At 47.3% G+C, this 14,648-nt stretch overlaps 1 protein-coding gene across 4 annotated transcripts in view; it reads left to right on the top strand.

Annotated features, from left to right (window-relative positions):
* The window catches only part of HIPK3 (homeodomain interacting protein kinase 3), a 503,936-nt gene that overhangs the window by 207,063 nt on the left and 282,225 nt on the right, over positions 1 to 14,648 (top strand). The gene's annotated exons all lie outside the window — the stretch shown is intronic.

The following is a 14,648-nucleotide window of genomic DNA, read 5'->3' as shown; positions in this document are numbered from 1 at the left end:
GGAGATGGCTGTATTATCATGGCTGCTGGTTTAGGGGCAAGAACGAGTGGGGTCAGAAGGGAAAAAGTCAAAGCAGTCTAGAGTCTGGTTCCCCAAATTAAGGCTAAAAGGTTGACCGAGAACCCCGCTCACCATCACCAAAGCCTGGGGTTCATGATATCCCTCAATAACTATAGATATTAAACCTTCCATTACTCCAAATCTCGTCATAATTTCTCATGCATGGACCCAGCTCACCCTTTGAAGAGTTTTCATTCGCATCCAAGATCAGTAAAGCAGATTTAAGCCTTGTTTTGTTTCATAATGTTAGAAATTGGGTTTCTGGTTGGCTAGGGCATGAGCCTAAGCCAGGCAGAAATCACCACTCTAGTCCGGGCAAGGGAGTTATACACTGAAGATAACCCCCGGTCTTAGCCCTGGTAGTTTGGCAGAGCAGTCAGGCATATCCCAGAGGCAATGTGTAAAGCGTTTGCTCAACACACTCACACAGCAGTGGCACACTAGGCACACCTCAAAATAAATTCCACACAAGGTTATATAAAAATAGCCTTTGTATTATCCATATAAAACACAATCACATATTTTACCGTGCCACTAGGCACTTGTCATGACTTAACAGGGGTTTACATAAACCTCCTGGCCAATGGGGCCTCTGTCATAAACATTCCAGTTAGTTAGGGCGACCAGTAACTACTTGTAAGATTGCACTTAACATAACACATTATGCATACACATTATAGTAACATCATGCTCCTATTAGGCATACCATCATCACATCACTGTACCCGTGGTACACACCCTGGCAATATAACAAAACATTTCACATTAGGGCATAAGACTGCAAGATGTGGCCCATGAATCATCACTGCTGACCATCATATGTAATCCGGAGTCAGTATGCAGTGTCCCTCAATGGCACTGGCTATTTCCACATGGGACATACCACTCGATACATTTGTAATGACCCATGGCACCACCTCAGGGCGTAAGAACAACACCGTTTTCACCAATCACCAGGGATCTTCCTGGTCGTGTAGGTATTAACTACATATGGCGCCCTTGCGCTGCTGTTACTGGCTTAGACGGTAAATGGCACTCTAGGCAGGAAATATGGTGATTCGCTTGTCCCCCGGCACGATGCCTCCAAATCCGCCCTTAAGCAGCCAGGGGTGTAGCAGGCCCTGGCCCGCTGCACAAAGCACGTAGAGGGCAGAAGCCCGGCCCGACAGCATTGAGCGAGATTCGGCCCGTCCGGCAACCCAACGACCACAGCCTAGCAAGGGAATCTCAGCACTCCCTTCTCACCCGGCCTTCTGTCTCTGGGCCGATGAGCAGTCGGTGGGGAGATTTCCCAATTAGAAGCACTCGCCCTGTTTAGGGCGCACAAGCTCCAGGACGGCTCCTCTGCCTCGGAGCACCGTCTTGAATCAACCTTTGCTCCTGGTGCGAGGAGAGGGGACAGCCCACCATTAGGGATTCCGTAAGGTTTGGAGGCCAAGGCTCGCTGGCCCCCAGGGCACACAGGAGAATCCAAGAGAAGGTGCCGAACTGTGCCCCGGGGGGACTACTGAGTGCACATTTAGGATGGAAGCACTCCAGTAGGTCCCTGCTGGGGGCAGGGAACAGAAAACACACCAAATAACGGAAAAGGACGTCTGAGCTGGCTTCTACAGCCCGGGGAGATCAGTCTGTGCCTCTGCTTGACCATGTGAAGCCGATCCAGCATGGCAAGAAGGGCCCCTTCCCTTTTAGCGCTGGGTTCTAAGAGAAGGCAGGGAGCAGCCCTCCTCAGCTCTCTCCTGCCAGCAAACGAGGTATAGCGCTCAACACACGCTTGTTGGCCCCACAGTGGAAGGGAGATACAGCGCTTACCGAGTGCTCTAGTTAATCTAAACAAGGGGGCATAACCGCACCCCTGGGGAAGTACTGGAGGCAAACCAGCAAGGGGCAGGTTGGCAGGCCAGGACAAGGGTCCTGAGGGCAGAGGTGCAGTCCTCCTTTCAGCCCAACAGGAAGCAGGTCAGCCCCCCAGAGGGGCAGAGTCCCCAGGCGGTTCCTCCTGGCACACTGCAGTCCATGCAGTGTCTTAGGTCCAAGCAAGTTCAAGTAAGCTCCCCCACATGGGGTCACAGCCCCAGTACTTATAGGGCATATGTCAATGTTCTCCCTGGTCCAGGCCTCTGAGCCCAGTCCAAACCAGTTCTGGGGGGGCACTTAAAAATCTCCTTACAGTGCACAACACTCCCCATTGTAAGTGTAAGCCCTGGCCCCAGACACCACAGGGGGGGCAGGGCCATCATTGTGAAAGACAGACACAGCCCTATTCAGGTGCAGGTGCTAGTCCTCCCATCACTCCAAATGCAGACCTGGCATATTTAGCCTAGCGCCGCCGACTCATCCAGACTCTCTGGAGCCATTGCACCTCCTCAGCCCCTGTCACTCGAAGGCCAGCCAGTTGATACACAACAGGCAGGCATAGCTCACAGAAAAGCCTACTTCTAAAAGTGGCATTTCCAAAATAGTGATAATAAATCCACGAACACCAATACGCAGAATTTCTCACCACTATTCCAAACATACCAAACTTGATCACGCTACCCCTCTCCTGTCAGGAATTACCACTGAAGCATATATCAGGGAATCTCCGATGCATTCCTATGAGAGGGCAGCCTCACAGCACTTGGAAACCAAATAGGCGGTTTGTCACGATCAGGACATGCCACACAGTTAAGGCGCATGTCCTACCTTTTACCTACACCGCACCCTGCCTATAGGGCTAGCTAGGACCTACCTTAGGGGTGACTGATATGTAGTAAAAGGGTAATCACAGACGTGGCGACCACTTTATGTGCCACGTCACAGCAGAAGTAACTGCATGCGCAGGCCCTGCAGTGGCAGAGGACTGAGATAAGTTTGAAAGGCTACTTTGGTGGGTGGCGCAGGTAACGCAACAAGCCCACCAGTAGCATTTAATTTACTGGCTCTAGGTATATGAGATACCACTGTACAAGGGACTGATAAGTAAATTAAATGTGCCAAACCGGTGTAGACCAATCTTACCAAGTTTACCATAGAGAGCACATGCACTTTAGCACTGAACCACAGTGATAAAGGGCCCAGAGTCCTAAAACCAACACAGGTCAGAGAAAAATACAGCAGGAAGGCAAAAAGTTCTGGGATGAGTTCTGGGATGACCCTGCAAAAAGGGCCAATTCCAAAAGATAATATCCAGACTAGTTCACCTTGTTTAAAAACATTTAAGACCTGCCATCCTGTATCCTGCCTGATCCTCTTGCAGAAGATTGGGGACACCCATGAGAGTTTGTGTTGCAAGTCTGTTTGCCAGTACTTTCATGGGTGTCTTGACATTAGTTTTGAGTAATGCAATAGGTGAAAAAAGGGGTATTTCATAGGTACTTTCCCGCACTTATGTAGGTGTGTGATTTATTACAATGGGTGCTACTGATCTTAAGGGGTAATCTACATGTCTAGCTAGTGTAGCTCCAAAAATTGTATTAACTTCCACTGTGAATTTGGCTTGACCTAGTCCTATATTTGCCGTTTAATTGTTTGGCAGAATTGCAGCATTTTTATTTTTTATAGGCTTCCGATTTCTCTTTTGGTTGTGAGAGAAAGTCGGAAACAGCAGTATCTTCAGTAACTCACTTACTGATGGATACATCTGCCAGTGGATTCCTCAGCTTGTGAATATCCCCTGCGCCAGCTCTCTACGCCGACGTGGACGACGTCGTAATGCATCGGCTCCGCTCGCGACTCCGTATGACGTCACCGGAGCCGTAAGAGAGCCACGTCGGCATGATGACGTCAGTTCCCTTTTTTCCGCGCCGTCGACTCGCAACTGTTTTTCCAGCACTCTTCTGCTACTTTGTATTAGTTTGGTGTTACTGTTGGAAAAATTTTTCATGTCTTCGACAAGGAAGTCGGGTTTTAAACCCTGTAGGGAATGTGGGGGCCACATGTCTATGACAGACCCCCATGATGATTGTTTGTGGTGCCTTTCATCCGACCACGACGTGGAAGATTGTTCCAGCTGCAGGAGGAAGAATCCAAAGGCGTTGAAAGAAAGGGAGGCGAAGCTCTTCATGGCCAAGGCCAAAAAGGAGAAGAGAGGTAGGAAGAAGGAAAGATCGAGGCCGAAGTCGAAGAAACACCATAAGAAGAGGAAGCATTCCTCTCGGCGCCGGTCTTCGAAGAGTAAGGCGTCGAGATAGACTTCGCCTCCACGCCGAAGTAAGGATATATCTCCTTCTAAGTCTCCTGGGGGATCTCCTTCTCCGAAGCGGGCTCCAGCGCAGTCCCCGGCGCAGTCCCCGGCGCAGTCCCCGGCGCAGTCCCCTGCGCCGTCACCGGTTCCAGTGGAGTCTTCGGCTTCTGAGGCTGAGCAAGAGCAAGGAGAAGAGCCTTCTCTAGAGCCTGATGAGCCTACGGAGGATACTGTGGCGCCGGTACCAGGTACTCCGCAGACTGATTCGGGACTAGTCCATTATCCACAGTTTCCGGCTCCGGGTATGGATTAGTCTCATTTTTTGAATACGATGTATGGAATCTTCCAACGGGCTGCCGTCCCATCCGGTGCACCTACTGGTCCCGTGGGTTCTATGGCTTATACTCTGGGGGTGCCGCAGCATTACGCTCAGGCCCCGTTTATGCCCTTCCTGCCGATGGCTCCTTCGTGGCAGTTTCCGGCGCCGACTGGGGATCCATCTCTGCTTCGATTGGATCGACCTTCTTCGGAGCCTTCCTCGACGCTGTTGCCGTCTACCTCGGCGCCGCGTTTGGCGGCGCCGACCCCGACTCTGGCGCCGCCGGTCTCGAGACACCTGGCACCACCGACTCTGTGTATGGCGCCGGCGACGCCGGTTCCACGGATCCGCTCAAGAAGAGAGGCCCAAATGGTCTTGGATGAGGAACGATATAGAGTGGAGGTGGAGGAAGGTGAGGTTGACACGTCCTCTGAGTTTGAGGGGATTCAGGAGGCTAGTGGCCTGGACACGACTCCGGAGTGGGAGCATTCTTCAACTAGGTCCTCTCCGCCGCAGGAACTGGCTCCCTATCATATGGTGATAAAAAAGGCCACAGAGCTGTTGGATTTGCAGTTGCCCTCTGCGGAGTAGAAGCCTAACCTTTTGACGGAGGTGTTACACTCGCCTTCCTCAACAAGTGAGCCTTTACTGCCTTTCAATGAGGCTATTTTGAAGCCAATTGTGGAAGTCTGGCGTAAGCCGTTACCTTCACCAGCGGTCTCTAGGCAGGTGGCAAAGATATAGGGTGGCTCCTGGGGATCCAGATTTTCTATCTTCGCACCCTTGGCCATAAAGTCTAGTGGTGCAGGCGTCATGTTCGAAGCATGCTTCACGGGCATTCCCTCAGACTCCTGCAGACAGGGAGTCCAAAAAGGTTGATCAAGCCGCTAAGAAAACTTTTCATCTGGGAGCATGGCGCTTAAGTCCACTAATGCCACGTGCTTGCTAGGGCGCTATGTTCATGCTTTGATGGACTCGCTGAAATCTTTAGCCCCTAAGCTGCCAGACGGTGATAAGGCATCCTTTATGGAGGTGGTCGCAGATACTCAGGCCGCTGCGAGACAGGTGATTTAGTCTGGACTTCATACGGCTGATTCGGTGGCGAGAATAATGTGGTCGTCTATAGCCACTAGGAGGCAGGCGTGGCTTCGTTCGTCTGGCTTCTCTACGGACGTTCAGGCCACCTTGGTGGATTTGCCCTTTGACGGTCAAACTTTTTGGTGAGAAGGCTGACTCTGCCCTACAGAGATTTAAGGAGAATAGGGCAACAGCTAAATCTTTAGGACTGCAGGCTCCGGCTAAAGGATTTGGACTTAAGAAGTTCAGGGGTTTCGGGAGGTCTTAGTTTCGCTCCTACTGGCAGCCTCCGCAGCAGCAACAGCAGAATCCCCTCTATAGGTCCTATAGAGGGAGACAAAGAGGTCGGAGAGGTTCTGGCGCAACCCCTCTTCATCTTCTGCCTCTTCTGCCTCCTCTGCACCCAATGAAGCTTCAGGGAAGCAGCCCTAGATCCCCCATCCTGAAACATGTAAGACCTGTGGGGGGTCGGGTGTCCCACTTTCTGCGGGGTTGGAAATCTGTTACAACAGACCTTTGGGTTTTAAACCTCGTGGAGACTGGGTATGCCCTTACCTTTCGGGAGTTTCCTCCCTCTTACCCTCCTTGCCAAGGCTACTGCTCGGAAGACCATCTGCTTCTTCTGCAGAAGGAGGTGCTAGCTTTGCTTCAAAAAGGTGCGATAGAGGTGGTTCCGGAGCAGGAAAGGGTTCAGGGATGCTACTCCCGGTATTTCCTGATTCCCAAGAAGGACGGCAGATTGCGTCCGATACTGGACCTCAGAGTCTTGAACTTAAACCTGCAACAGGAGAAGTTCAAGATGCTGACCCTTGCACAGGTTCTTCAAGCGTTGCAGCAAGGAGACTGGATGGTGTCGCTCGACTTGCAGGACGCGTACTTCCATGTCCCAATCCTGAAGTCGCACAGGAAGTATCTCCGTTTTACGGTTGGGTCGCAACATTACCAGTTTGCGGTCCTCCCGTTTGGTCTTACTACCGCACCTTGAGTCTTCACGAAGGTGATGGCAGTGGTAGCGGCCCATCTCAGGAGGTCGGAGATTCCGGTTTTCCCCTACCTGGACGACTGGCTTCTGAAGGCAGAGTCCCCAGAGATGGTGCAGCATCATCTGCAGGTAACATCTCCGCTGTTGTTCGAATTGGGTTTTTTGATAAACATGGCCAAATCTCACCTGGTGCCCTCTCAACGCAACCTGTTCATATGGGCGGTACTGGACACTACTGTGTGTCGAGCATTTCCTCTACCTCAAAGAATTCTCGACATTCAGGAGATGGTCCCTTTATTCCACAATGGAGCGGTTGTTCCGGTTCTGAAGGTCCTTCGCCTGCTCTGTCTGTTCGCCTCCTGCATTCTGTTGGTCAACCATGCACGCTGGCACATGAGGGCGCTCCAGTGGTGCCTCCGCAGGCAGTGGTATCAGCACAATGGAGATCTCAGGGAGTCGATCAGGATCTCCAGAGAAGCTGCAGCGGATCTATCTTGGTGGAGCGTGGAGGGCAATCTGTCTCAAGGAAAGCCCTTCCATCTACCTCCATCGGTGGCCACGGTGATATCGGATGCCTCCACCTTAGGGTGGGGTGCTCATCTGGGGGATCTGGAGATCAAGGGTCTTTGGTCTCCGGAGGAGAGGTTGCTTCACATCAACCTTTTGGAATTGCGGGCGATTCGTTTGGCACTCAAGGCCTTCCTCCCTTCCCTTCGCGGTCAGTCTGTTCAAGTCCTGACGGACAACACTACCGCGATGTGGTATGTCAACAAACAGGGAGGAGTGGGGCCACATTGTCTCTGCAGAGAGGCCCTGCGTCTTTGGTCCTGGGCTCAGGACCACCTGATTTGTCTGATGGCAAATCATCTGGCCGGGGTGCTGAACGTGCGTGCGGACAGTCTCAGTCGGCAGTTCTCCGCCGACCACGAGTGGAGGCTCCATCCGGAGGTGGTTTGTTACGTCTTTCGGACATGGGGAATCCCTCGGGTGGACCTGTTTGCCACCCGCGAGAACGCGCACTGCCCGTCTTTCTGCAGTCTCCAGTTTCCGATGCAGGGGGCGTTGGGGGATGCGTTTCAGTTTAGTTGGGGCTCACGACTCCTTTACGCGTTTCCTCCCATACCCTTGATTCCTCGGGTTCTGAGGAAGATTCGCCAAGACCGGGCCCAAGTCATTTTGATCGCCCCGGATTGGCCAAGAAGGGTGTGGTACACAGATCTTCTCCACCTCTCCTCGTGCCCTCCGCTCCGTCTCCCTCTGAGGGCAGACCTCCTCTCGCAGTCGGAGGGGCAGGTTCTACACCCCCCACCTCCAGAGCTTACACCTTCATGCCTGGAGATTGAACGGGGCAACCTGAGTTCTTTCTCTCTCCCATCTGATGTGGTGGATGTTATTTTATCGGCCAGGCGACACTCCACCAAGTCCATTTACTCCTACAGGTGGTCCAAGTTTGTTAAATGGTGTGGAGAGAGATCCATTGACCCTTTAAAAGCACATCTTTCTGAGGTGCTCCAGTTTGCCCTTTCTTTGGCTCAGCAGGGCTGTGCTGTGGCCACGGTCAAGGGCTATCTTTCGGCCTTATCGGCTTTTCTATGTCTACCTTCATTATTTAAATATCCGGTTGTACTGAGTTTTATCAAAGGCCTTACAAACAAGTTTCCGCCTACTCCTTGTGTAATGCCGCAGTGGGACCTTAATCTTGTTTGAACCTTTCTGATGGGGTCCCCGTTTGAGGCTCTTCATAGTTGTCCTTTGAGGCTGTTGTCCTTTTAAGACGGTCTTTCTTGTAGCCATAACCTCGGCAAGGAGGGTGAGTGAGCTTCAAGCTCTTAGTTCTAAACCCCCTTTTCTAACATTACATGCTGAAAGGATGGTGCTCAGGACCAGGGCTGCTTTCCTGCCCAAAGTTGTTACTCCGTTTCATTCGGGGCAGTCTATTACTCTCCCTGTTTTTTATCCACCTCCTCATCCCTCCAAGGAGGAGGAAAGGCTTCATCGCCTGGACCCAAAGAGCTGTAAGCTTTTACTTGGACAGAACGAAGGACTTTCGTCTGGGCGATCAGCTCTTCGTGGGTTATGTTGGACATTCCAAAGGAAGAGCGGTGCACAAGCGCACTGTCAAGATGGATCATCCTTGCCATCAAGATCTGCTATGCCCTGGCTGGTAAGGTTCCTCCTGAGGGTATTAGGGCTCATTCAACTAGAGCTAAAACATCTACATCTGCTTTGGCCCGGGGTGTTCCTGTGGCAGATATTTGTAAAGCCGCAACTTGGGCCTCCCTCCATACTTTCGCAAAGCATTAATGCTTGGACTCTGAGATGAGGAGGGAGGGCCACTTCGCGCGCTCTGTCTTGCAAGACTTTCTGGTATAGGAAGGTGGACACCCTCCTCCGGGAGTGGGGACTGCTGTGGGAATCTATTCACAAGGTGAGGAATCCACTGGCAGATGTATCCATCAGAAGAACAAGTTACTTACCTTCTGTAACGCTTTTTCTGGTGGATACAGCATCTGCCTGTGGATTCCTCACTGGCCCACCCGCCTCCCCGTTGTCCACCTTTGTATACTTTAAAAGTTGTCTTGTTTGAGATGTTATGCTTTCTGGTACATTTGTAGGAAATGCTTATTTTGTTTAGCTTTCCTTTTGTTTATGTACGGTGTATATTTGATTGTATATTGTATACTGTGTATACTTTGAATCTGTCGTTGGTCCACCTGTGCGCCTTGGAGGCACGGAAAAAATGGGTGGAACGGACGTCATCACGCCGATGTGGCTCTCTTATGGCTCCGGTGAAGTCATACGGAGTCCCGAGCGGAGCCGATGCATTATGACGTCGTCCACGTCGGCGTAGAGAGCTGGGGAAAAAAAGTTCTGTGGAATGCTGGCGCAGGGGATATTCACAATGTGAGGAATCCACAGGCAGATACTGTATCCACCAGAAAAAGCGTTACCGAAGGTAAGTAACTTGTTCTCTTGTGTGCTTCTGCCTCAAAATTTCTAATGTAAAGCGAGAGATCAAAATTGCAACATGTTGACTTTAGTCTATCATCAAACACAATTTCTCTTTTGGAGTCTACCAAGGCCTGCATAAGCAGATTTTTTTTTGGCTTTGTTTTCCGGGAGTTTATTAACCTTGCTGTCATGTATTTTCTCTAAAGAGCCAGAAGGGCCTGGACTGATCCATTTCTTAGCACAATCTTCAATTGCCCCCTCAAAATAGTTAAGTGTATGTATTCCTGAAACCTGATTGATTCTGATCATCTGGCACCTTCTCCTGTCTTTATAGCAGCTGATGCCAAATCAGTCTGTCTACCTGTAGCAATAGCTTTAATGTCATCCCACTGGGACTCTAGAGTGTGTTGTGCCATTAGTGTCCAAATATTATTTAACGTCTTTGAAGATGTCCCTATTGGCCTTATCCCACAGAAAATACTTGAACAGTCTCCTTGCTGTCCTTCAGGGTCGTCCTAAAGCCTCCTAGACTGATTTACATTGGTGTGTTTTCTGAAACTGTAATTGATCATACTGCTGGTGTTTGAACCAGTCCTTTGGTGTTCTAGGGTAAAACACATTTATTAAGTATGTGTGATGGACCCATAGCAGTCAGACTTAGTTAGGGTTCACTAGAGACCTCCAGTAGTTCCTCTCATCCATCTAGTTCCTTGTGTGGTGGTCCTAGCACTGATTTGGATGTAAGAGTCAGTTGAGCTGCTACTCCATCATGCCCTTAACCAGGATTTATTTTTTCTCTTTGTCCTTAACTGTGCCTAAAAGGGTTAAGCCCAATTCTCTTTTGATTAAGTGTTTGTCAGGAGATATATAGACTTAAAAACTATACGGCTCTAAAAATAAAATGCAAAAACGAACCATCTGCGTTAAAGAAAATAACTGTAATACCATGAACCGGCCCACTCTTAGGGCTATCTATGGCATTTACTAATGAGACCTCTCACTACCCTTCACCCTCCAAAGAGTTCCAGCCTCTCCATAGACCCTGCCCATCCACCTAAACTGGAAATGTGGAAGAAAAGATCGCTATTATCATCAAATTCTGTCTTACCACTGTGCAATGTGCAGTAGTGCTGCAGAATGCCACGTGGTAGAGTATCCACATTGGATCTTTTCAACAGCCAAAAAAAGGCAAGTTTAGTGTTCCAATTTAAATAAAAAAAATAAAAAAAATTGTCTTCTGCCAGGGTCTGTTTAAACAATATTCACGTAAGGGCAAAATATAATGTGTTAACTTGTTGATGAATGGTGACAGCATCTGGTCCAATTTCATTCTTTTTGTATAGTTATTGAAGAGTTGTCTGACAACTGTAGAAACACTAAGCTTGATGTTTCCTCTTTATTCTTTGTGATTTACATGAATCCATTTGCTTAAGAATCCTTGATTGTGTTCTTTCTTATCTCCGCATTCCTTCCCTGCAACCTGTAGAAGTTTACTAGTGATGCATTCTATGTCGGCAATCTGTGAGCACTCTGATCACCCTGAACACCAATTTATCCATTTTGTAAGGATTTACTTTTTTCTGATGTTTAAGCTGTCCTTCAGTCACAATTATTAACTTTGTCCTTTACTCGTACTGATATGTCTGTAATTTGTCAATAATGTATGTATTAGATACTAGTAATGTATTACTTAAACAGCACACCCGTTCAATTCATGTGAAAATACCCCCACACTGCTGGCACCTTGAGCTTTGTGCTTAGGGAGGAGGCATGATTATGTTGCTTAGAGGTTATCTCTGTCCAAACAGGTCTACCTTTAATGCAGTGGAGGAAAACGTGGTCTTACAACTTGATAGGAGATTTTAAACATTGGCTGGCAAATGGGTACATGGACATCTTGGCAGGGAATTTGTTAACCTAAGCAACTGATGCCGCCACTAATAAAAGATCTTTCAGTTCATTAATTTGAATGTGGGGACGAGGATGTCGATCATTGCACTCTATACTGTGTTTCAATAGTACTCACTCCTCAAGTTTGTGTTAAAACATTGTAACGCAGTCCAGCAGAAATACAAAGCCAAATTGCGAACAAAACCACAGTGCAACTTGAAATGACATGGAGAGAAAATGGCGTTGCTAAAGATCCCGAAATAATTTTAAAACGATGTATATAATGAAAGTAGAAAAAAAGCCATGAGTTTCATCATTACATAATCTGTGCCACTGGGTTATACTGTATTCCGGCACGTGGAGTGCAATATGTGAGAGGCTAACAAATCTAAATAATGCGTTACAAATCTTGTCTGGTAAGATGCCAGTGACTCGGCCGCCTGTATCCAGTGACTCTGCATTAGCAACAAATGGGTTTTACCATCTCTGGTGGAAAATAAACAAGACCTTGTAAATAACATTCTTGCAAAGACTTATTTTTCAGGTAGAAATGGTTAAATAATAATTGTGAGTACTCCATTTTCATTCATCTTTCAAAGATCCAGGAAAGATTATCTAACACATCTTGTTCATATCAATAAAACAGATGATCAAAATATGAAGGTACTCCTTTGAGTACAGACCTAAAGTCGAAATGCATATCAGCCGATCTTGGGTTGATCTAGAACATAGCTCTTGCATATAGCATCAAGACCTCGACTGAGTCCTCTTATTTTATAATTTTATCCTAGAAGATCCAAAACACTTGTAAAGGGACATCAGTTAGAAGAGCCTTGTTTTAGATCAGTCCAGAAGTTTTCTGGTAGTGCAGGACACCGTGGTAAGTTGACGTCCCCTTTCAATATCCGATTTAGGATTAAGAAAATTTGCTTGCATTCACCAGCACAGGTGTATCAGAAAAAAAATCTGTATTCTTTTATTTTTCTCTCAAACTTTTATAACAATTTTACTGCAGTCATTAAATTTGTACAAAGCATATAAGCTTTATCAGCCATCCCCCTTCGACCCAGCATCCTAGAACGTTTTCTAAAGGTACCCATAGACCTGTACTAAGGAAAGCATCAAATCCTATGAACCTTCCAAATGATTTATATCTTAATCCCTCTTTCTGGAAAAGAACTCTCTTCCCCCTTACCTCCTTCTAAACCTTGTGTTTTGCTCAACAGTGCATCATTTTGTTCATGTCCTTTAACCAGCTCTTCTTAGAAGGGGCACACTTTGCCTTCGGACCTAGAGCAATCCTCCTTTTTACACCCACCACAGTGCTTGGTACAGTATCTCTGAAAAGAGGGAAGCATATTAAACTCGTCTCAACAGACCCCCTTCCCCTCATTTGTCACTCTACTCCCTTAAGGCTCTAGAGGTTGTCTAAAATCCAACCGCACTCTGCTCACGATTAGACAATACTTGCAAACCATAAATACGTACCTCTGAACCACTGGCAGTCACTGTACACAACCCCTCACTTAAAATGTTACTTGGCTCATGTTAACATTCCTGATGATTTATTCTCTACACTGTCTACATGATGTATAATCCCTACTGCACTTTCTGGGCTTCTGGAGGAACAACATAATGTTCACCCTTAAGGATGAAATCTGGAACATAAGTGAGAGCGTTAACTAAGGATACTTGCCAGGCATAATAAATGTCTTACAACAAAAAAAAAAAAAAAAAAAAAAAAAGGATACTTGCCAGGCAACAAAAACAAACCTCTTTTTCCAGGCTTAAAAGTAATAACCCTGTGAAGGTATAAACTAGGTAAAATACAACTGAAGTATGTGATTTGTGTTGAAAGCAGAGATCCATTTGCTGGCGGACCAAACCACAACCTTGATGGACTGAAAGAATGATTGATTTAGTTGCCATTCACGGTGAAACAGAAGGCACCTGCCTATAAAATCTACAAAGATATTCCCCCTCTTTGCAGTGTTGATGGTTTTCGTCAGTGGTTGGAGAACAAAATCAACTTTGCTTTCTGGTGTAGATCACTCGTAGTAGCAGTAAGCCTTGAGTCACAGGAATCTTCTTAGGTCATATTTTTTGTTGTCTCTCTGCTAGTAGCTGGCTAAGCAATCTCCTAATCATAAGAACTCAAGATACGAAAACACTGCAGGGTCAGAACTTCAGTGACTGGGTGCTGCTGCTTACATTTAGTGTTCTATAAACGGTGTGTGTACACAGTTGTGTAGTGTCAAGCAAATTGTTATCGGCTACTTATTAACTCACGAAAAGCTGAGGAGAAATTAACCTCCCTTTGCTGCTTACTCGAACTCTGAGCCATGGCGCTTTCATTTCAGTTTCTCTTGCTACCTCCAGTGCTCACCTCTGACTTCAAAATACCTTTGAATTCGGCCAATCTTTTCTTTCTGTGCACCACCCTTTATTCAAATCAGTGTAGAAACGGTCTCATGGATGCCCCTTCTCTCTCAGATTTGGAGATCCTTCGCTCTTGCGAACGCTTCCAGCATTATTTTATTATTCTTCAACTCATGTTTTGAGTTATATTTTACTGCTCTTCAGCAAGCTAGCTTTTAATGCACAGTCTATTATAAAACAATAACAGTGCAAAAACAAATGTTGACAATGGGGAAAACCTGACACCAACATTATAATATGAGTGAACTTGTAGGAGCTCAGTAAATGATGGGGCAAGTATGAGACCACGTGGGTGCCAAATGTTATCCGGAAAGAGCATGATGGGAAAGTGTCATTCATAGTCTAATGACCCCTAAGCAGAAATGGAGAAGTGACAAGTGGTGGGAAAGGAGTTGAAAAGTTTATCCATATGGTGGTTTGGTGTTGGATGACACCTTATGTTGTGTACAAAGGATTTTTGTCATCCACACTGTCACTTGCAAGTTTTTTAGTCAGACCTGAAATTATCCTTTGGCCAGTGTTTGATGTTCACCTTGATCCTAATGCCAATCAAGAATTACCTTACGGGTCAACGTTTTTAATTATAGGTCTTCCTGTTTCATAGAGAGCATGTTACAATCAAGTTGCTCTTCACACCACATACTATGGAGCACTCTGTTAAGGCTTCCCATTCTGTAATGGCTACTGTTAGTTTGTAAGGTCATGGAGTCTACCAATCCCAATGGCCACCTTTAATCGCAACCGGAGGGCGTTTAGCTTCTGAG

Source organism: Triturus cristatus, chromosome 3_2 (genome assembly GCF_964204655.1).
Source record: "Triturus cristatus chromosome 3_2, aTriCri1.1, whole genome shotgun sequence".
NCBI classification, from domain to species: domain Eukaryota; kingdom Metazoa; phylum Chordata; class Amphibia; order Caudata; family Salamandridae; genus Triturus; species Triturus cristatus.
Note: the sequence above shows the minus strand (reverse complement) of the source record. Positions and strands in the feature narration are given on the sequence as shown.